Source organism: Cupressus sempervirens, chromosome 1 (genome assembly GCF_028749045.1).
Source record: "Cupressus sempervirens isolate cs-2001-9-10 chromosome 1, ASM2874904v1, whole genome shotgun sequence".
Taxonomy (NCBI): Eukaryota; Viridiplantae; Streptophyta; class Pinopsida; order Cupressales; family Cupressaceae; genus Cupressus; species Cupressus sempervirens.
In genome coordinates this window covers 187,870,640-187,894,126 of record NC_143118.1, presented here as the reverse complement: position 1 = coordinate 187,894,126, position 23,487 = coordinate 187,870,640, and the positions used below count along the sequence as shown (strand labels likewise).

The 23,487-nt window shown below is 34.9% G+C and overlaps 1 pseudogene across 1 annotated transcript in view; it reads left to right on the top strand.

The window, feature by feature from the left end:
* The first annotated feature begins 1,073 nt into the window (after positions 1-1,073).
* Positions 1,074-23,487, top strand: part of LOC149576752 (uncharacterized) — a 32,137-nt pseudogene continuing 9,723 nt past the window's right edge. Inside the window, exon 1 of the transcript XR_016362453.1 lies at positions 1,074-1,506. The product of XR_016362453.1 is annotated as an uncharacterized LOC149576752 (transcript). The remainder of the gene's footprint in view (positions 1,507-23,487) is intronic.

The window sequence follows — 23,487 nt, the reverse complement described above, 5'->3', positions numbered from 1 at the left end:
TAAACAAATATTTTATGTGGTATTTATTAATTTTTTATTAAAAGTATTTTCTATTTATAATAAGATTTAAACTTTTAACATGTAGATGGTTGATAAGTGGGAGATAATTTCTATAGTAAGTCAAATTGTGATATTGCTATCAGGATTTAATTGTGTGATTTTGAGTCAAACTCATTGACCCATGTCTCATGAGTAGTGATTCAATATGAATCCATCTTTTGTGAGAATAAACGGAACACTTAGCACTCATTGGATCTAGGTGATGCTCACAGGGGTGAAGTACCGAGACTTCTTGGGAGGTTGCAATTTGACTCACTGTGGAAATTATCTCCCACTTATCAATTGATGAGCTTAAGGGGTTTTCTAATGAATGGTTCATAAGGCACAACACTTGGTACAAGTTTTGCAAATGGGGTTGCAAGCTTTGGGTTTAACTATGGAGGAAACTTTGTAGTTAAGCGCGCTCAGGCTGGAGTAGTACTGGGATGGGTGACCTCTTAGGAAGTCCCGATGCTTCACCCTTGTGAGCATCACCTAGATCCAATGAGTGCTAAGTGTTCCATTTATTCTCACGAGAGATGGACTCATGTTGAATCACTACTCATGAAACATGGGTCAATGAGTTTGACTCAAAATCCCACAGTTAAATCCTAATAGCAATATCACAATATAGATGGTTGTTACATATAACCTAATAGCAATATCACAATCCCACAGTTAAATCCTAATAGCAATATCACAATATAGATGGTTGTTACATATAACCTAGAAGAATAAAAGTTAACATTAACACGTTCACACCATCCCACTCCGCCCATTCTCTCATTGTAGAAAGCCTATCAACATTAATAAAGAAAATATAATTAATTGTAGATGTAGTAAATTAAATTATAGTTATTTTTATAAGAGATATAGATTCAACGAATAGAGATAACTTTTCCCCCTAATAAATTATAGAAGTTTATATTAAAACTATTCTAGGTTGAAAAAGTCGTTATGTTTTGAAAAATGAACTCCTCTGATTGAACAATTAAATGGAAAAGCTGAATTTCTAAGACACGTACTAGGTAATAATAAATGTTCCTTCGCGTAAGATATCTTGTTTAGAGAATCCACTATTTGGGAGACTCCCTCCCTGCTCATGAAGCTATAACGGGCCAGAGGATTCAAGGCTATGGCATCGGTAACAGAGAACAGATTGGCGGATTTGGCAGGGAAAGCGGTGTTGATAATAGGGGCATCATCTGGGCTGGGCAGAGAATTCGCACCGAGCTTCGCAAAGCAGGGATGTAATGTTGTTGTCACAGCTCGCAGGTTGGACCTCCTCCATTCTCTGTGCAATGAAATTGAACAGCTCAATTCCTCTTCAAAGGCTGTTATGGTGGAGATGGATGTTAACTCTTCAGAGGCCTTCATTGATCTGTCTGTAGAAAAAGCTTGGCATTCCTTTGGTTCCATCGACATTCTTGTTAACAATGCGGGTTACAGAGGTACGAATATCTGTGGGTTTCTTTTCTTTACATATTCGATTGACTGTATATAATAATTTATCTAAGTTAGTTATAAGCATTATCAAAATATAATTTCCAGGGTTTGATAAATGTTGAAAACCAATTCTGCTTCGCCACATAGGAATACCAGAAAACTGAGTTACATGGATAATATGGATTAACTTCTGTACAATCACTGAAACACATTTACTGTAGACATTTATTTAAATAAAATGGTTCTACCATGGTACAAACATGTCAGCATAATACTTCCCAATGCCTCTGAGGTGAATATTCAAATTCAATGCAATCCATCTATTCCATCTTATACATTTGGATGCCATCAAGCCTTTTGTTTATAGATAAAGAGCAGTTTTATACGGGACATTTGCAGGTTGGAAAAATTGTAACTTCTGATAACACAGGATGCTAAATAATGGCCTATAAAATAAAAGATTGGTTTACATGGAAAATTGGTTTATTTTTTAAACTTCCTTCTACTTAAAAATAAAACAGGTCATGGACTTAATGTGAAGTGGGGTTAGATGGAGTGCAATTGATGAATGCCTGATATAGAGGTAGAGGAGAGAAGGCAGGGGAGCGTCAGCTCTTCAACATCACACTCCATGATTTATTTCTAACTTGTAGCCTATAACTGGAGGCTAAATAACTCCTTGGGCTACGCTACATCCCTTAAACCTTATTGTGTGAGATGATGTCATCAGTTCACGAGCCTTCAACCTTAGATTGAGTGGGCCTTTGATTGTCAGGTAACTAGAAGCATTTGTATTGACTATCCAATCAGATGAAAATGATCATTGACATCAGAGTTAGAAACTGAGGATAAAGTATTTGAGTGGCGTCAAAGTTTGCAAGGAAGTTCGCAGGTTAGTTGACCTCTTAGAAGCAGTGGGTGCAAACTTACATGGTGAAATTTTACTGTCAACACTTCCTCTTCCAAAGAATCCAATTTCATCACACTTAGGAGTGGAGACTTTTTCTTTTCCAAGATAAAGATCTTGGAGTCATGAGCTAATTTCTAAGAATCTGATGTGAAGTCATAAGCTAACTTTAAGCATTGTCAATGCCTGTGTTTCTGCTTTATTGTTCATTCCATGGGGGATGAACATGAAAGAGACTGTAGTCATTTTACCTTCATGATTCTTTGTCTCTAAAGATACACCCAGTCCCAGGTCTGCTTGGGTTGCATCTAGAGGCTCTGTCAAAATTAAACTTCAACCTAGATGGAATAGGAGGATGCTACCTCACCTTCACCCTGGACCTGATGACCTTAAGTATTCATTGCAATTTCCTTTTAATGGAGGCGGGGCTTACTTTTGTCCATTTGGCCATTGGACTATGATCTTCTTCTTTCAGGGAATAAGGAAGAAATATTGATTAGTTGAGAAATAGAGACATAAATCTTCCTGAACAAACTTTCTAATAATTGTTATGTCCCCTTTTGGGACATACCGTATTTTCTCCCAAAAATAACAATTCCGACAAAGCAATGTATTTGCAAAGAGTATTCTATAAAGAAATTACACAATGTCAAGTAAGCTTAGAGAAAGTTCTAATTAATTAGCATCAAGCATTATGATCATAAATAATCCCTGTTGAAAACAGAGTCTTTCAAATGCATTGGATCTATTTCATAGCATATTTCCAACAGCCAACCATATCAGTAATTGGATGAGAAAGCACAGTAGGACGCCCAGAGACTATCCCCTACAATTAAGCCCAAAAGCACAGAACAACCATCCAAGTCAATGCTACCTCTTGTTCCACAAGCAAACCAACTTGGGGTGACCTACTTAATTTGGGAACCAGTACTGCTGGAGATCCCTAAACCGTTTCCTCACTAATCCCATATATGACTGCGTATAGGAGATTCAAATGAATGATTACCATTCCTAAGATTCTTGTTGAATTGGCAGCCTATTCCTTGAATAATCTTATTCATTGATTCTTGAGTCAATTGCCAAAATTACACATGTACTGATTACTTTTCAGACTTTCCTGATTCAACACACGATTTTCTTAATTTATCCTTGAATAAATGATCTGAATTGATGATCTGTTCTTATTCCCATCCGACGGCTTGCATATAATCTCTCATTCGCTTCAATTCCTTGATTGATTGATTCATGTTTTATCATTCATTCCCTTTTATTGTTGTTTTCCTTATTTCCAAATCAGACTTGCTTTCGTCATTGCCTTTCCACAATCAGGTTTCCTCTATTTAGAATCATTATTGAGGGATGAAGAGTCATCAGTTCATATCCATTCATTACAAAGGACAAAACTCATCTAAGATTTACATCCCTTCTTTTTGCTTATAGCCACCTTTGCCGACCGCTGCCATCGTAATACTGTTAAATAACCATATTCATTTGGCCAGTTGAACTTCAGACATTTTTTGTTCTGGGCTAATCGGCCTCTCACAATAAACTGCTAATATTTATTATTATTTTCAGGTATCAGTTGGCCTTCTTCAATAAATATTATTATTATATTTTGCTCAGTAATTTTTATCATTTAACTGTATTAGATTTCCACAATCCATTTGGCAAGAGATTTTTTGTTTCCGGATTCGATTATGTGTGTTTTTTTTAGCATCAACGTTTCGGATCACACTCCATGATTCTTGCATTCTCCCATCCTGATGATGAATCACAGAGTGTGATCTGAAATTTTGATTCGAAAACACACACACACACACACAATCGAATTGAGAAACAAATTTTTTATATCATGTTTTTTAATACTAGTCAGCACTATTTGCTAACCTACATTTAGTTTCTATTTAGGGCTGTGATTGCTTTGTGATGTATCATGTTCGGAAAGGGGCATTACAGTCTGCCCTCCCCAAGGTTTCTTATCCTCAAGTAATTATGGTTTTAATAATTTATTTTCAACCAAATCTTTTGCAGTGTTAGGGTTTTAAACCAACTTGTTGATGTAAGTTTTATACCCTTACAACATGTAGGATGAAACTCTCAAATGTTGTATCCTCTCTTGAATAAAGATACCATATATGCTAAATATCGCAATGAAAGATCATAAAGGTGACTCCAAGGTTCCTTCTTAGTGGTGGATACTCTCACAACGACATTAATGTAATATGCTGGTATCACGAGTGACTTACACTTGTTCACTTAGGACTTGTCAACTGGACTTTGGATGGTATGGCCTCACAATGTGCAATGAAAATATATCCCAGCTTCCAACTTATGAAATGCAACTAAACTTACGATTCTATGTGACTTCTGTTTATAAACAAGGATGCAAGTAAGAGTGAATACCCTTGGACTCTACTAGATCCACTCACCTAGTGCAATCTTCTAAGGTGTGTGAAAGATGTTCAAATTACTACCATTTCATTAATCTATCTATGGATGCAAATCATTTAGCAAGTACTAATTGAAGTTAAATTCATAATAATGTCATTCAACCACACAAGGCATGACTTACAATCAGTAAGAAGCTAGTAGTTTGGTCTATGATCAAGCCAAGCAAGCATTCAAACACAATTACTCTTATCTACCTAGTCTACTTAAAGTAAATTCTAACTTAATACTTGAAATCAAATCTATTCCAAGTGAAGAATGTGGATCACCATGCCAATACTTTAATAAGGATCACAGTTGTTCACCAAGCAAAACACAATGATAGATAGTAGAGAAAATTTGGCACTATATTGTCAACAATTCTCTAACAATCTCCCCTTTACAAATGAGAGGAGTGGGGTTTGTACAGGAACCTCAACTACAATGAAGGACCAAGATTAAATCAAAACCAATGGGAAATATTAATCTATGGAAAACCCTAATTAGGGGAAACTCAAATACCCGATGAGAATGAAGCACCACAAAATGAGCCAATGAGAAAATTCAATGGCTTGAGGACCAATAAGAGAAAAGGAGGATGCCTAGTCATCGTACAACTCATCATCCAAAAGATGCACCCCCTTTTCTTTTTCCTTGGTAGCAAATTCAATGAATTTAACCATAATTGCACTAACGTTCATCTATGCAATACTGGGAAGGCTGCTATGCTGAACTCCAACCTTCCATGCAGGTATCAATTTTTTTGTCCCAATCTGAAGTATGCTTATGCAAATCATTAATTGAAATCAAAAGGGAAAGAAAACCATTCAAATGACTCTTATCAATGGACTTTAGACCCCTGAATTAAACTGGTTCCATCCCTTCCTTTAACTTCTCCAAATCCAACTCACTGGAAGCATCAATGTCAAGGCAAAGTAATTCCTTGATTGTAACAAGGACATTCTAATGTATCTCCAAGGGAGGACCTTCAATATCAAGACAATCAGTCTGTGCATGCTTAAATGTAGACCACCTCATAGACAGTGAACGATAATACCAATGATCAAAATCATATGCACCACCTCTACCAATTACTCCTCCTTGTACCAATATTGATACAGGGACACCCTTCGATGCCTTAGGATAACGAATCATCTTGTCTCCAATTGGCTGAAATTTTTTCCATATTCCCTACAATTCATGGACCTTATCCATCAATATTGTGGTCCTCACATATGCTCGAACCATCCTAGTAAGGAAATCATCTGTTTGTTTTTTGATATTACTTGCCCATAACCTTAACTTCTGATATGTGTTCCTCATTACATTATTAGTATCTTGTGACACCTAAGACATGAGGATTTATAGAACAAGTACAACACTCATTAACTGATGGATTAATATGCTTGCTTGTTTATGTACTCCTTCAACATCGTATTCTCCAATTCTAGCACTTCTTTCTTCTTTTCCAACTTATCCATCCTTTCGTCAATTGCTTTTGTCATATCCATTAATTCTTGAAATTCCTGCTTCTTAGTGGTGATGGAGCCTAAAAATTTAGGTCTCCATTTGTGAAATGATGTTGAAAATTAATGATATCAAAGGATTTATAAGCATGAACAAGATTGCTAAGGTAACCATTACCAATATTGGAAGTACGAGGAGCCAAACTCACTGTTTGAATGAAGTGGAAATTACCTTCAATTTGCCAAACTTGTTGAAATACTATGAATATAAATTGAAATAATACTATTGGCAAAGGTGAGTAAAGCATCTGCAGCTTGCATAATGTCTACATAGAAATAGTGATACATGGATATACTCAGCAAATGGAAAAATATTCTACAGCATATAGAGGTCAGCATATTGGAGATATGATTTACTCAGTCAGTGAAATATATGTTCTCTTCAAGGAAATATGTTATCCTAAGGATTCCACACCAAGATCTAATCAAATGCTTGTTGGAACTGGCAAAACATTTAGCACTTTAATTACAAATCACATTTCTGACACACATATGGGGTCATGTATACAAAAGAAAAAGTCGTGAAGTTTAAAAGTCTGAAGGTGTGATGTCAAACTTGTAGATAGAACTTACATGACATCAGATTTCTGGAACGTGAGCTATAATGGAGACAGATTTTGAAGATTGAATTCAATTAGGGTGTATGAATGATGTGTTTGTTTTATTTTCAAAGGAATATGATGAAAGACCAAGTCAAACACAATCAATCAAATGATAATCTTTAGCACCAATGAAGAAATTGTTAAATATGAAGCAAAATATAATTGGGGACACGGCAACTATATCCTTCATATCTCCCAGAAGGTGATGATATTATCATCAGACAGTGATCTGCATATATAATCACAATATGATTATCATACATATCCAAATGAGGAAATAAGTGTGGTCAGTATAGTGTAAAGAAAATACATACGCAATAAACATGGGTGTGGATATGAAAGTCGAAGCATGAGTTTATGGTCTGTTTGTCAACACATATTCACGGGCTCTGAATTGTTGATCTGTAGAAAACAGGCCAATGGTAGCAAATATCCATGGCTATGGTCTCTAAGCGAAGTACACCAGTGAGGGAACAAGGAATTTGAGCCATGAAAATATTCAATACTCTACTTACAACCATGGCAGTCATCTGGTTCACACAGGTTGAGTACCATTCGAAACAATTTGTTAGATTATCGGAGTTTTCTAGTTTCCTCGTCTTGCAAAGCCACTGGAAACATTCACTACCACAAATCATTATATGATAATTAGTATCTAATGATGTTTTGTTTCTACTGCAGGTCCATGTGATGAGCGCTTAGAAGGAGCATCACCAATATAAGGCGCCAATCGAAACAGGAGTCACCTAGAAGACTGAGTATGGACGAGAGAGGAGAAACATGGTCCAACAATTACATCGTAAGCCAGCTTCAGACAAAGATATGACAGGAGCATAATGTCTTCACTCACCACATGCCGCCCAGTCCACCATTGCGTCCAAGAATTCGTGAGTTTATCTCCCGTTCGGATTAGCCACGGGCTGGAAATACACAGAGAAAATAAAATGAAGAAATTCCTATGTCTTGGATACCCCGTGGGAGGTCTTTCTCAAAATATGGATTTGTTTCATCGAAAGAAAAATCTCTGAAAGCTTATTACATATTCCTAGTCGCCTTTATTTCATATTGTAAAACATTAAGGCCCCGTTTGGTTGCTGGAAAACGAAATTAGAATATGTTTTATATTCGCTGTTTGGTAAGCTCAATCGGAATTGGGAATAAGAAGACATATTCCAATTTTGCCCCTAAAATGAGCATATGTCTATGCCAAAAAATATCTGTTATTGGAATAGGCCATTTCCATTCCCATTCCGATTTTCCATTAAAAAATATTTAAAAAAAAAAATTTTTTTTTTCGATTTTTTTTAAATTTTTTTTTTTTTTTTAACTTTTACTTTTTGAAATTTTTTTTAAAATTTTTTTTAATAACATTTTTTAAAATTATATCTATTTGTTTAAAAAAATGAAACTGAAAATGAATTAACTAAAAAAATAATAAATTTTAAAAAAAATTAAGAATTTTGTTTTTAAAAATACAAAACTTAACCTTATTCCTATTCTATTTTTGTACAACCAAACAACAGATTAACATATTCCAAGTCGAATTCCAAGTGCACCAAACATGATTGGAATTGCCTATTTCTATTCCCATTCCTCATTTCCATTCCCATTCTATTTTTCTATTCTAATTTTCTATTTCTATGCCAGCAACCAAACGGGGCCTAAGTTATTATTATCGTTTAGGCAGTTGTGATTAGGAAATGCGGAGAGATGTGCTAGTTCACATTGGCACCTTTTCACATTTATAAATATAAGATGTAAAATCATACAATTCACATTCATATATACTTTCTAAAAATTGGCATACTATATGCATTGTGATATATTATATTCTTTTATTGGTGAAGAAATGAAATTTTGAACTAAGCTCGTGAATTCAGATTATTGAATAAATTCTTATGCGATTTTGGAGTCAAACTGCATTGGATGGATCATTCGTGAGGCGTGTCTCCAGTGTAATTTTATTTCTGGCATGATCAGTAAGAAATATTTATTATATTTGCGTGAAGCTTTAGAGTTAAAATATTATATAGTTTCGTCCTTTATAATTATTATTTTAATTTTATAAATAATTTATATGATAGATAAGTGGACAAGATCAACTATAGCATTTCAAAATCGAACATCATAGATATTGTGAAATATTTAATTATTTCCGAATCTATGTCTGGTTTGTCTCTGAATCATAGGAGTTAAAATACATTCTAGACTGTTTTAAGATTTCATCCATGTATTTGATCTGTCGCATCTTGATTACTAAATTGTTTATAATTGATTTGCGTAGAATTTTATAAAGTTGTATGTTTTAAACTTATAATACTGACTCTATCGCCCTTCGGCACTGGTCTTTATATTTTTCATAATTTGCAATCCATACGCTGGCAATTATTTCATATCTTTCCTTTGAAGAGTTAATATATTCATTTGTTGCATTAATCTATACTTATTCTTATTTTGAAATCATTTATATATTCATTCTCAATTCAAAGTTTGCAAGTTTAAAGTTTTTTATAATCCTTGCCATTTGTTAAACTTTCAATACATTCGCATTCTGATCAATCTGCTATAAGCGTCTTGGATCTAAGTGTTTTGTCTAGGATAAGGTACATCTGCCTTAGTTTTGCAGAGCCATAAGTGTAGGGGATTTGGATCGTATCAATCAATCTCGTCAAGTTGGCCATAACCGGTTGGATATCCCAACATCAATTTGGCAAGACTCGTAGGATTCCAATCTGCGATTTTGGGAACTAACAAGTGGTTTGCCCATTGTTAAATGAGATGATGTCTAGTCACTGTAGTCACTTGGAGTAATCTCATCTATAATCTTGTCAACAACAAGGACTGCCTTAGGCCCATATGCAAAGTGCGAGATCTTGATGCATCTCTAGAAATCTTATGGATTTCTTTGTCTTTTTAGGCTCCTTCACTTTGCCAATCTTGTACAGGAATGTGTCAATGCCATCCATCAAGAGTAATTCCTCTACTCATCTCCTTTCCTCCATGCTCTCCTTAGCCAATCAAGAACCATGGACAAATCTATGCCATCATCTAACTGCTCATCCTCATCAAGTCCTTTCAAATCTATAAAGATCTCATCATCCACCTCATGTGTGTTGAGACTAGGCTATCTCATATCATCTCCCAAATCAACTACCAACTGTACAGTAGGAGCTGTTGACAATATCTGTGCCCCTTGTGTACTAACTGTCTGGATGATGCTGCTCCTTGATCCTCTTGAGGTAGAATTTTTGAATCTCGACCTTGTTTTAAATTGTGCTTCCTATCCTACATCTCTACTTCCCTTATTGATGAAGAATTGGTACTGAAAGTAGGTGTGGTAGGCCTGTGCCTTTTGCTTCTAGGTTCCTTACTATTAGTTCTCTCACTTGCTGCTTGTGATACCTCACCGTATTGTCCCTTTTCCTTGAGGTTTGTCCCTCATCCTCAGAAGGTAGTCCTGAAGTGTTGATAGCCCTTACATCTCTTTTTGATGAAGACTCCTCATTCTACATCCTTCCATATGTGAAGGTGACACCTTGTTTCCTCAACTTACTCATTTGCTCGTCAACCCATGCTCTTGACCTATCCACTGCCTCTCTCATCAAGATGCCCAGTTCTATGAGCTCATCAACACAGGACCAATTAGGTGGTTGGATTGGCTAGTCTTTTTAATGATGATTTCCATCATCCTTGACCTAATCAGGAATAGGGAAATACTACACTTCCTCATGAAATCAACTGACATTTTGGATCCCATCATACTCTTTATAGCATATTCATCCACTAGATTTTTCCTATAATCCTTAGGGTCTATCTTATGTCTGTATCTCTTTTTTTATAAGTATGGATAGTCTAGAATAGATTAAACTGTTTCCTTGCCTTATAGCCTCCAAGATGATAGATTTGCAACTCCATATTAACCGTCTCTATTGCCTATAGTGAAGTGCATGTCTCAAGCATTTTCTCCAATGTGATAGAGGAAGGCATTCCACGTTTATGCTTCTCCTTCAACATATTTTAAAACCTAACAATTGTCTTACCACCTCCAACAAGACCATTATATCTGTAGGATACTTAGGAAGTTTGTAAGGTTTTGAAAAGAATCCTTGGATCCTTATGCAAGTAAAAGTGGGGAACTGGATGTACTAATATCCATACTTCTTGATCAATGTCGCAACCTACTTGGTTAACCTCCTATGCAGTTCACTGTGTAGTGTGCATGTATTATTCATGGTGAAAATATCATTAACTCTACTATAGCTTGCTTTTTCATGTAGTTGTAACTTTGGATGACAATTATACACCTGAAATTGTCCCTTATCATTTCCTATCACGCCTCTGCATATAAGAGTTGGGTACTTATGTTTCTTGCTAGTAGATAGATCACCTCGGAACTCATATAGAATGTCCTTGTCATGTACTCTGGATATAACACCCTTGATAACTTCTTTATCAACACCTTCCTTGTTGCTATCCATCTGTTCTCTTCCATATCCTTGTTTAAAGCTCGAAGTCATCATAGCTCAAGGGTTTTAAATAAAGAGATAGATCTCAGTCCGTTAAACCTTTGATTTTATCCTTAAATTCAATTCGAAGGTTTAGAAAAATTACTCTTCTTGGCTCCAAACAACATATTTGAGGGCACTACCTGTTGATGTTTGATAGCTTCAGTCGGATAAACCTATTATACATAAGATATAATTTATATATGTGTGTTCTTTATATTTGAGATATAAGGTTATTGTTATATGAGAAAAAATAATATTATATATATACATATATAATTAAATTAGTTATGATATTAATTATCTAATTAATGAATAGACATGTCCTATGAAGGGATGTCTCCATTCATGGTCTATTCTCTATATATAAATCTAAGAGGATTTTGCATTTGGAACACACATACCAAACACAATGGCAACGCTTAGTACAGCTACATCGATCCTCCATGAAATTTAACATGGTATCAAAGCCCAATTAATGTATGAGAAAATAGCACTGCTCTGTAATATCTTGATATTGATTTGGGGCACAATTCTATAATCTCAATAACCTTATTTTGAGTACTTGGTGAATATTATGTGTTGATATTCTAGAAGACCAATACTCATGATTTTGAATGCGATACCAAATGGTGGCAATCTTTTGAGATATCAAATTAGATATCCTTAAAATAGTTATTTGTAATATTACGTTGAAGTAATATTTATTTTAATGTGGTTATCCTTCTAAGCTAAGAGGGAGTGTTGATGTTTGTTAGCTTCAGTCAGATAAACCTATTATACATAAGATATAATTTATTTATATATATGTGTATTCTTTATATTTGAGATATACGGTTATTGTTATAAAGTTTCTAATCAGATTTCAATATAACGCTGACTGATGCACGATTTTGTTTGCAAGTTAAAAAAACTGATGCCAATAGATATGATTTACTTCAAAATTTGTGTATAGCACTACAGTAATAATAGAGATGTTCTTGTAAATGTGATGCTTATGTTCCTTTGATATGCTTGCATTAATAGATTTCGATGCCTAGCAATATCGGGCAGATCAAGTATATATATATCAAGGAAGGGTGTGAGAGTGAATGGGCATGTCTCCGAATGGAGACATGAACATTCATTGTCACACCTATTCAGTGTTTGATTATCATGCCTGTTCGGAGTTAGTTAGACATAACACAAGTCTAAACTTATATCAATGATCATAATGAACTCGTTTCGTATACAACCCGATATTTGATACTTACACAGATCGATAATGATCTAAATGAATAGGGATTGGAATATGTCTTGATCATGACTGAGATATGATCTCAGATGAAAGTATATATATGTACATCGGTTTCAGATGCAGCGATCATAGCAGGATGACATTCAATGGAATTATATATATATGTACTCTTATATATCAGTATGTAAATCATATTGGTATATATATACATATGTATATAGATCTTTGATTACAGTTATTGTCCGACCAAAGCTACATGCTTTAACAATTGTTACATGAGAAAAATTAATATTATATATATATGATTAAATTAGTTATGATAGTAATTATCTTATTAATGAATAGACGTGTCCTATGAAGGGGCATCTCTATTTATGCTCTATTCTCTATATATAAATCTAAGAGGATTTTGCATTTGGAACACACATTCCAAATGCAATGGCAGTGCTTAATACAACTGCATTGATCCTCCATGAAATTCAACACTACCAAAATGAGATAGTTAATCCTTAAATGTATTCAATCCATGAGGAAAATCAAAACTTTGAAATCATCAACTTCTAAATACAAAGTTTAAAAACTAAGTCTGAGGACTTAGTCTGCAACTACGTATAAGTAGACTTCAATATCTTGTAAATGACGCCCTAAAATGACCAAAAATTGACTTGAAAATATCAGACCTCTCATAAAAGTATAGACTCTTTTTTTTGAGGACTACATATAATAAGTCTGAAAATGTCTTTGAATCTGTCCTAATACCATGTTAATGTTAAGTTCTAGGATCGCTGCAAATGTAATAACAATTGCCATTGTATTGATTGCGTTCCAAATGCAAATGAAGGCTTATAAATATGAGAGGAGGAGACATGTCTCATGAAGAGACATGTCACTATGGCTAAACATCACCAGCTCTATTTTATAATAGTAATATAAATAACTATATATGTAACTCATCTTAAGCATATATGTAATATTAATATGTTAACCATATATGAAATATATTATTAGATAATAATATATAATGTATAATATATATTATATATTATATATTATATATATATTATATATATAAGATATTTATTTAAAGATGATTTACCATCAACAAGGTATCTCATATAAAAATCAGTCCGATAGAAGCTACAACCTTAACACTCCCTCTTAGCTAGGGAGGATTTATAGAACACATTATGCTCTCAGGAATATGAACAAATATCATTTCAGTATGATATTCAACTTACTATGAGGCTAAATTTCTCACCATTCATAACACACAATTGAAGCAATTTCCATAACTTTAAAACACCACCTTAAGTGTGGTCTATAGTAGTAACTATGTCATGGTGTCCGGCAAGATCCGGTCCAAAGAATCATAACAGGTTGATTATCATGGTGGTTGGCAAAATCCGGATTAAAGAACCATGATAATAGGTCTACCATTTATAAGATAACCACCTTATAATGGTTACCTTCCGTCTCTACATTATAATGACTTCCTGCACTCTGGGACAACAATTTAATGAAGTCATGATAATAGGTCTACCATTTATTTGATCATCACCTTACAATGGTTACCTTTTGTTTATATATGTCGATGAAAAATTGTCACCTTTCATTACATATCATAACAACATCATGTAGTAACTTACATGATATCCACCATGAACCTCCATAGTTGCAACTAGAGGGCAGAACAAGGATTTTCACCTTAGACTTCTCTCTCATAGAGGAGAGCACATTACAAGGAATTTCACTTAGAACTTCTCCTCATAAAGAAGATATCATCCACAAAGGATTGCATCTCAAAATTTCTCCTTCTGAACAAATATCATGGGAATTTATATCCTCTAGCTACTACCTTAGAGGCTCTCTTCATCCAAGGGTGCCTATGATAAATTGTCGGACTCCCTCTGAACCTAATATCAAACTTCTGACTCTCTAGTGATAAGTCGTTACTTCCTCATAAGGTACACAAGGATAGGCCCATCAAAATTATGCACTCACATATATGTATTTTTAGACTCCCTCTGAATATCAATCTTTTAAGCTCCTACATTGCCTTTGAAGAAGTGTTATACTTCCTCTTTATATAGAAGGATACTCATAACCTCAATCACCAACGATATTCACTTCAAGAGCCTCACTTAATCTACCATGATCATCAGATGTGGCTAAAAGTGCTAGATCTAATACTACCTTAGACCTACTGTTATGAGCATCTTGAGGTTTGAACAAAATTTCCTTGCAATCCCCTTTCAATGGAGGAGCTCCCTTTGTCTTGATATTGTTTCATAATCCAAAATGTACCATCACCCACACAAGTGCTTGAGTAACACTCCTAATGCACCATACTTCTTTTCATGCAAGATCATCCCCATGGTTCGAAGAAAAGAATGAAAAGGTAAATAACTTTAATAGTACATTCATGGATACAAATAAGAGATTAACTACAAAAAGTAAATAAAGGTAGTTCTCAAGATATATTAATAAAAAAATACTTATCTCTCTCCTTGTCTTGAGTTGCACTTAATATCCTTTAGAGTTAGTATCTCTAGAAATGGCTTCTCTTCACGAGGCACTTGGATCACTCATACTTTGCCTTCTCATAGAGACTTCAATATATTTCCACTGCTGAAACACTACTTCCCTATTGTGTATTGATGCTTTGCATGCTCTTGTGATGAACCATATTTTCTTCACTCTCTCCCCCCCACACACACACACACACACACACACACACACACACACACACACATATATATATATATATCATTTTTCTTCTTTCTAAATGGTCTTCTAATTTCCTTTTTAATTTTTTTTTTTCACTTCTATTATATTCTTTTCATTACTTTCATTCTACATATCTCAATTCCACTCATTTGAATCAAGGAATCAGTTAGCCCGCTTTCAACACCCGAGATTTAAACTTTCAGAGGAAGTCTTCCAGGTAAAGTTTCTTGATTGTTTTAGTGCCTTGACGGTTTTTATGGCTAACATTGTCCTTGTAAAAGTTCATTTGTGAAGGGTGTAGCATCCCGATACCAAGTTGAACTCGAACTTGAACCAAAGGTTTCAAGTTCAAGTTCGAGTTAGAGCTTTAGTTTGCAGAATCGTAATTTTACTTCAAGTTCAAAGTTCAGTCTAAAGTACAAATTTAGATGTAAAGGTGAAAAATATAAGCACGAGGGATGATGTTGTGATTAACAAATCAGGTTGATGATATGGTCTGATGCTTTGACCTCAACACAACAGGTCCCCAAATTTCAAATTCAAACAAGTTCAAGATGCAAATACAAAATCATTGGTTTAGAAGTTCAAAATCAGAGGTCCAGTTTCATGATTCAATACCAAAGGGTAGGTTCACCAAATTAAGAGACATAGTCCGATGTCACAATCTAGTACAACCAGTGGCAAACAAAGACAAGTCTTTGGAGTCCATGATTCTCGGTGCCAATCTAGCTGGAGACCTCCTTTAAAATTTCATTTAGAATCAAAGACTCTCATGTTCAAACTCTATGAATTAGTTATCAATGAGTCTCACAGCATAAGTCATAATGAAACACCCAATGCTCTTTCCATATACTCGACTATTTGGGATCAAAACTAATTATTGTTACACACAAAAGAATACATGAGATATTTAGCATGTTCGACAAAAGGCGGGGCACTATTGTCTACAATGGCCACTTAGGAGTTCATGAAAATGATTATCGGGTTACAAGCGAAAAAGAGAAAGAAGATCCACCTTTCAAAGATGGTAATATTAATTATCGAGCCATGATGGTAATATGAAGAGGTTAGTTACCAACTATTTGACACAATAAGAGCCTTGTCATAAACACACTCGGGACATTGATTGTGCTAGGCGTCACTTTCAAATGTTGACATAGGCCCAATGAGCACCTCTAAATCCAGCCATTTCTAATATTAAAGACCGTAGGTAGGATTGACTGCATAGACCCGATGAGCAACAATGGAAATTGTTTTCAGTTTTGGATTGCCAGAGACAGCCGTCAAGATTTGGGTATGCATATGTCGATATGAACCATCAAACCAAGCCATCATGTATGCCCAAGGTGCGAGTGGACTGTTTGACATGGTATACCTTTATTGAAATCGACAGTTCCACCAAAGGCCCAGCTCATTGAGTATGTTAAGGAGGCGCCATCATTGAATGGTCAAGAATGAAGATTAATTGTTCGACTAAACGTTGACAACAAAGGGCATGATTCAGGTGTAATCATGGTTTTGAAGGCATCGTGTCTTGGTGTGTAAATACAAGCACCAACACACAGAGCACCCAGTGAAAAATGAATGGTCTTGTTGACCAACCAAATCCCATGCAAATGGTTTGATCGATTGATAGAACATGAATACCATTATGGAGGCAAGTTCTATAATAAGACACACAGAACATGGACTCCACATTGAGCCCTAAAGAGGAATAATGAATGATATTACTTCACAATATTGAGTCATTTTGATTACAATTGCAAATTACAGAGCCTCAAAATCCTTATTGGATGTAAATGAGGTCAATTTTCTAAAGCAGCCTGATGACATTCATCATGTATGGGCAATTATAAGAGTGTCTTACTCTTAGTTAAAGACCATATACCTTACATATGACCTTAATGTTTGACATAACATTAAACGGTCGGGGAATTTCTAATTGCCCTTTAGAGTCAGTCAGCAAAAGATGAGACAATTTATGTACAAGACTTAGTTATTCCAACTGAAGGAGAAGTTGACGGGAAAAAGATAAATACCCAACTCAAAGCAAAAGCCTGGGTTCTTCTTTTTGGGGTCTATAAGTTTTGAAGCTGTGATTGCAGAGGAGTACTATGTGTAACAGGGGAAAGAGAGACTTGTTTTGCAGTTTGATTGTAATAGCAGGGGCAGAATAATACTGTTGTTATTCTGTTAAGTTTCTGAGATAAAAGGATATGCGTGTATTTGATCCTATAGTCTGTGCACTCGTATTTCTGGTTTAAAAAGATCTTGTGGTCTTTTATTTTTCTGTTTTAGATATAGTCCTATGTTATTATGCTAGATTTGTGATGCATGTAATCTTATGGTTCGTGTACTCACATTTTTGCACAATGATATTTGTAACCCCTCTTATCTCTTTTGTAATGTGGGAAGTTGAATAGGTGATCATAGGGTTATTTATTTGTCTTCTCTCTTTATTCATAAATCTGGTAATCACATTCATCCTATGTTGATGAGCGGATGTTAGAAATCCTTCATGTCTTCAGGTTAAAGACATAACTAGATATTACATTCATTGAATATCTTTTATGAGGGAGCTGTACCTCTCAATTCAAAGGAAGATTATCAATGAAATGATAATCTATCCAATTGTTAGTGCGTTTTTTTCTTCTTTTCGGGCATTTTAAGTCATCCTTTGTATTTAATTTTGGAAGGACAAATCTGTTTACTAACAAAATGCATAATATTTCTGAGAGATTTTTGGCTGACTATAGGATTAGGAAGTTTCAATCAATTCCTAACTGTAGATTGCCATCAATCTAACTTTCCAATGTGACTTTCCATTAACCATTTAAGACGTTCATATATTAATATTCAACCATGTCCACGAGAGAAAATGCCTCATATTCTAGTTGACTATTGAGCCCATGACGAAATATCAACTGCTTCTATAATGGTAATAAATTGGCGCTAAGAAAATATATTATTTAATTCCCAACATTATCTTCTCCCATCCACGAAGAAATTAGTGATGTAGCTATAGTGGATAATAAACATGGCTGCATAATCTTCCTGTTGTTTTGGGTATTATATCTATCCTCTGACTATTTTGTTTTGGCCGTATATATACCTCTTGAATGTTCTCCTTCAACCAAAATGATGAGTTACATTCTATATAATAATTGTTTGTCCCAAAAACAAATGCCGCCACCATCAAACATTGAGAAATTGTACTCCGACAATTAGTAATATCTCCCCTCAAATCAAAGGTATATGCATATCTGCACAAAATGTGGTGATTCCCAACTGATAAGAATTTTAGTACAACATATAGGCCTGGATCTAGGAAAGGTCGTAGAAAAATGCATGTATGTACTGAGAAGTCACTCCTTGTGGGCACTGACTGCTCCCTTATATGCTCCTCATGCTTCTTAATAGTGAAGTTCTTATAGATGGGAGGTTTTAATTAATGTGTCATTTCTTTTTCATCTTGTGATAGATTACAAACGCGATCTGAAACGAAATATCGATGCAAATCAAAAGCAACTTAATCCAGATATATCAGCTTCGATTTTCTTTCATCTCATTTCATGAATCACAAAACATAACTAGACACGAATCAAAACTAATATAACTGAATCTAGAACGTTTGAGGCCACAATCAGTCATTGACGACATGACATATGCTAAAAACACACACAAAATAGGTTGCCTTATGATTTTTGTAGTTGTCCTCGAATGGACTAGGATTGCTCTCACCTTGGCCGCTCAGAAGTATTTGAATTGACTCTAAAGAGATGACTCATAACATCACTCTAAACTCACTGATAAAGTGTGTCTTCTCAATCACCACAGCTCACACTTAAGGTTTGTCTCTCATCGCTTGTGTTTAACGTCACAGGTTGTGTATATGGTGACAACCTTCTGCAGTTAATTGTTTGCCCGATAAATAAAACAACATTTCCTTAAACATCTGTTATTGATGAATCTGCCATGCTTGCAACATCATTCGTGGTTTCTGTATAATTCCGTTTCTAATTAAATCTCATCCCTTCAGACTTGTTGATACCTGCCATGTTGAGATCATATGGATCGTTCTCTACAAATGTAATTACATTGCCATTCAATTTATATTGTATCTCTTTTGTTTTATTAAAATCCCCTTCAATATTATTTCTTTTAACTTCCCTTTTCAAGTCCGCTTATCATCTTTCTCTTTTCCTATTTTTCTATCATTTCTTACATTTGCAGCCTAGCTCTGATACCATGTTAAGTTCTAGGATCGCTGCAAATGTAATAACAATTGCCATTGTATTGATTGTGTTCCAAATGCAAATGAAGGCTTGTAAATATGAGAGGAGACATGTCTCATGAAGAGACATGTCTCTACGGTTAAACATCACTAGTTATATTAATATAATAGTAATATAAATAACCATATATGTAACTCATCTTAAGCATATATGTAATATTAATATGTTAACCATGTATGAAATATATTATTATATTATTATATATATATATATAATATATATATTATATATAAGATATTTATTTACAGATGATTTACCATCAGCAAGGCATCTCATGTAAAAATCAATCCGACAGAAGCTAAAACCTTAACAGTTGATGCTTTTTAATTTATGATTTAAAGTTTCAACATGAGTCAAAAATCTGATTATAGGCCAAGCATGGAAAACAAATCACAGTTAACCACCATGAGAAATTATGATTTATGATTTCTGAGGACAAATACTAAAACATACCTCTTTTGGACTATTTTGCCCTCTAAACTTGATGTTTCTGGTGCAAGGACAGCCCCTTAACACTCAGCATAACCCTTGGTGTGATTGAATGGGTTTTAATTTTTTGATGAATTTTTCAAAAATTGCCCAATTATCAAGTTTCAGATTTAAGTCTGAGGACTAATGCATTTTCAGCTCCCATGAATACTTAAGCTTGGTCCTAAAACTCAAGAATTTATTCTCCAAACAACAGCCTCTTGGTGCCACCAACTCGGTCGTGGAACTGAGATTTCTGCCCCCTAATTAACATGCAACCAATCTTGGGTTGATTTGATGGACGAAAATAATCTAAAAATTTTGAGTTGCAAGATTGACCCTTATGGGAAATTTTTGGATTTTAATCTGAATTCTCACATATTTTGTCTACTCACATTTGTGGATTTCTTCCTTGGGGGTTGAAGGAAACTCTGATTATTACCCCAGCAACCTTACTATACCAGACTTTTTGATCATGGTTGATGTCATCCCATGGTTCAAATTTCAGCTTCTTATGCTTGGGTGATTTCCCCATCAGCTCCTTGGCTTTTGCTTTGATCACTTTTGACCTCTAAAATCAACCTTTCATCAATCTTGTATTTCTATATTGCTGTTGCATGCACTTTTAAAATACTATTAGGCCGGTCTCTCCAATCACAACAAATGTGGGATTTACAAGGTCACTTGAAAACTCGTGCACATTGCATTTCATTTATTTCCCTTTTATTTTATTTTATGTCATAAGGGAAAATAGATCCCCTTGGGGATAAAACCTCAAGTCTACACTTAGCAGTTTTTATTTTTTATTTTATTTCAAAGACGGAAATTCGACCCTCATATGGATTCAAGTCCACTCTTTTACTTAGCATTTTCAACTTGATATATCTATAAAGGGGATATTTGATCCCCATTTGGGCTCCGATTCACTTTATTTTATTATCCATAAGAGGAAAACTGAATTATATTTTTCATTTATCCACAATAGCCTTCAAGGGGAAAACTGACCGCTATCTAAATTTGGGGAGATTCTATGTTCATTTGGACAGAGGGAAATTCTTCTTCCATTAGGATTTTCTTGTCTTGAGGTTAAGGAAATTCTTCACCCATCTGGTTTTAATGTATTTTTAGAGAGGAAACTATATTTCCATTGGGACAAAGTGCAATTTTGGAGGAAAAGTTCTATTTCCATTGGGACAAAATGCAATTTTAGTTGGGAAATTCTATTTCCATATGGATTTTATACAATTTTATAAAGAAAAACTGATTTTCATAGGTTTTTTTCACATTCCAAGTATGAAAATTAATTTTTATTAGGATATTAAAGACCTTATGTATAAAATATGCCTTTATAATGTATTTTGGACTATTTGACTAGCCAAAATATTAATGAACTTGTTGATGTCAGTTTTGTACCACTACATAACATATAGCAATTGAATACTTGATATGAACTATCAAACACTCAACCCTCTCTTGAAAAGTAAATACTCATGAAGAACATGAGAAAAACTCCAAGGTTCCTTACACCTGTGGATACTAACTCAGTTATATTAATGTGATTTGCTGGTTAATCACGTAGGCGGGCTTACATTATTCATTCGAGAATGTTGGACTTTTGCTATGATGGTGATGAATCTAGCTTTGCAATGTATACTAGTGCCAAATGATGTTGATGGTGATGGTGATGGAGAGTGTGTTTACCAATAATGCTCTGATTTTTAACTTTCTTTTTTATTGAACTTCAACTATTAAACTACTTGTTGCTTTACCTCTACTCCTATGAATGGAAAGATTAGCAAATGGACGGAGATCAAATCTGATGAAAGCTTACCAGCGGCTCTACCTCCACAGATGCAATGATTCAAGGAAAAAAGACTAGATTACCATGCAAGGCTTCCTAAGCAGCCGCTAGGATGCTAGTGGCCTAGTTTATAGATCCCTATCAAACATCCACTAGTATCACCATACAAGTATCCATCTACGCTTACTCTTACTTAACAACTTCTTGAAATAAAATCTACTTTAACAACTTCAATGAAATTTAACTCTAACTATTGGAAGTAGAAACCATGCAATAACACTAAGTGCCCCTAATCACCATGCAAGTCACAACAATGATAAGAGAAGCAATTTTGGTATTATTTTAAGCAACAATTTTCTTCAACCTTTTACAAATGAGAGCAAATGACCTTATATAGGGGCCAAAATTACAACCAATGATAGAGATTAAGAGGTAAAATCAACGATTTAGATCAAATCCCAGAAACCCTAATTAGGGTTGTCACCCTATTTGCCAATGAGAAGATGCCACCTCATCAATAGACCAATGAAAAAAAAGGAAAAGTGCAAACCAATGAGAAGGCACCAAAATGGTAGCCAATCAGAATCAAACACCTATCCTACCCAAGAAGGAGAATTTGCCACTTGGGCTTACATCAAATTATCCTCTAATATAATTCTACCCTTTCCTTTAATCATTTTAGCCAAGGCAATGAACTTGGCTAGCATGTCATTGACTTCTTTCATGGGAGGGCAAGGTGTGTGCTTCATCTTGAGCTTAGCTAAATTCATCATGTTGCTCGCTGCTTGCATTGTCTTCTTATGATTCTTCTCATACTCTCTCGCATATTCGATAAAGACATTGAGGGAGGCAAGGGTGCCCAAATGCTTCTTAGTGATGACAACCTAACTGAACTCATCCAATCTTGATACAAATTCTGTCTCATTGACATTCTCCTCTTTGATATCTTCAAAATCAAGTGCAAACCCAACATCACCCAACATGGTTGAAATGGAAGTGTCAACACCTAGGCTATACTGTGCAATCTCATTCCATATCTCTTCAAGTATCCTCAATTTGATGGTCAAGGCAAGATACCAAGACTCCACCGTACTCATTCCTCCTTCATCCACCAGCTTGGTTCTTTCCAAATATCTCTCCGGTAGCCCAATAAATGGTCGTAGCCTGGGAATGGCTAAGTCCTTGATTGGAAGGAAATCCTTCCACTCCTCTTCAAATGTTTTGAATTTCTCTCTAATAGCCACTAATGACCTGAATGTCGAGATAAGGGAATTCAAGAAATTTCACCCATCTTGAATTATATCACTGAGCCAATCTTTGATTTCGTGTAGTTGAGCTGATATCTCTTCTATGTTGATCTCACTGTCTTGCGGAAGGGCTGCCTGATGCAACTGTTGGATAGGCTAACAATCTCTCCAATATTTGTTTTCGGCCTCCAACTTCACAATCCTCTTGTTTGTCTTCCTCCACCTTCCTCTAATTGAAACCATGCCTTCTTGGATCTCTC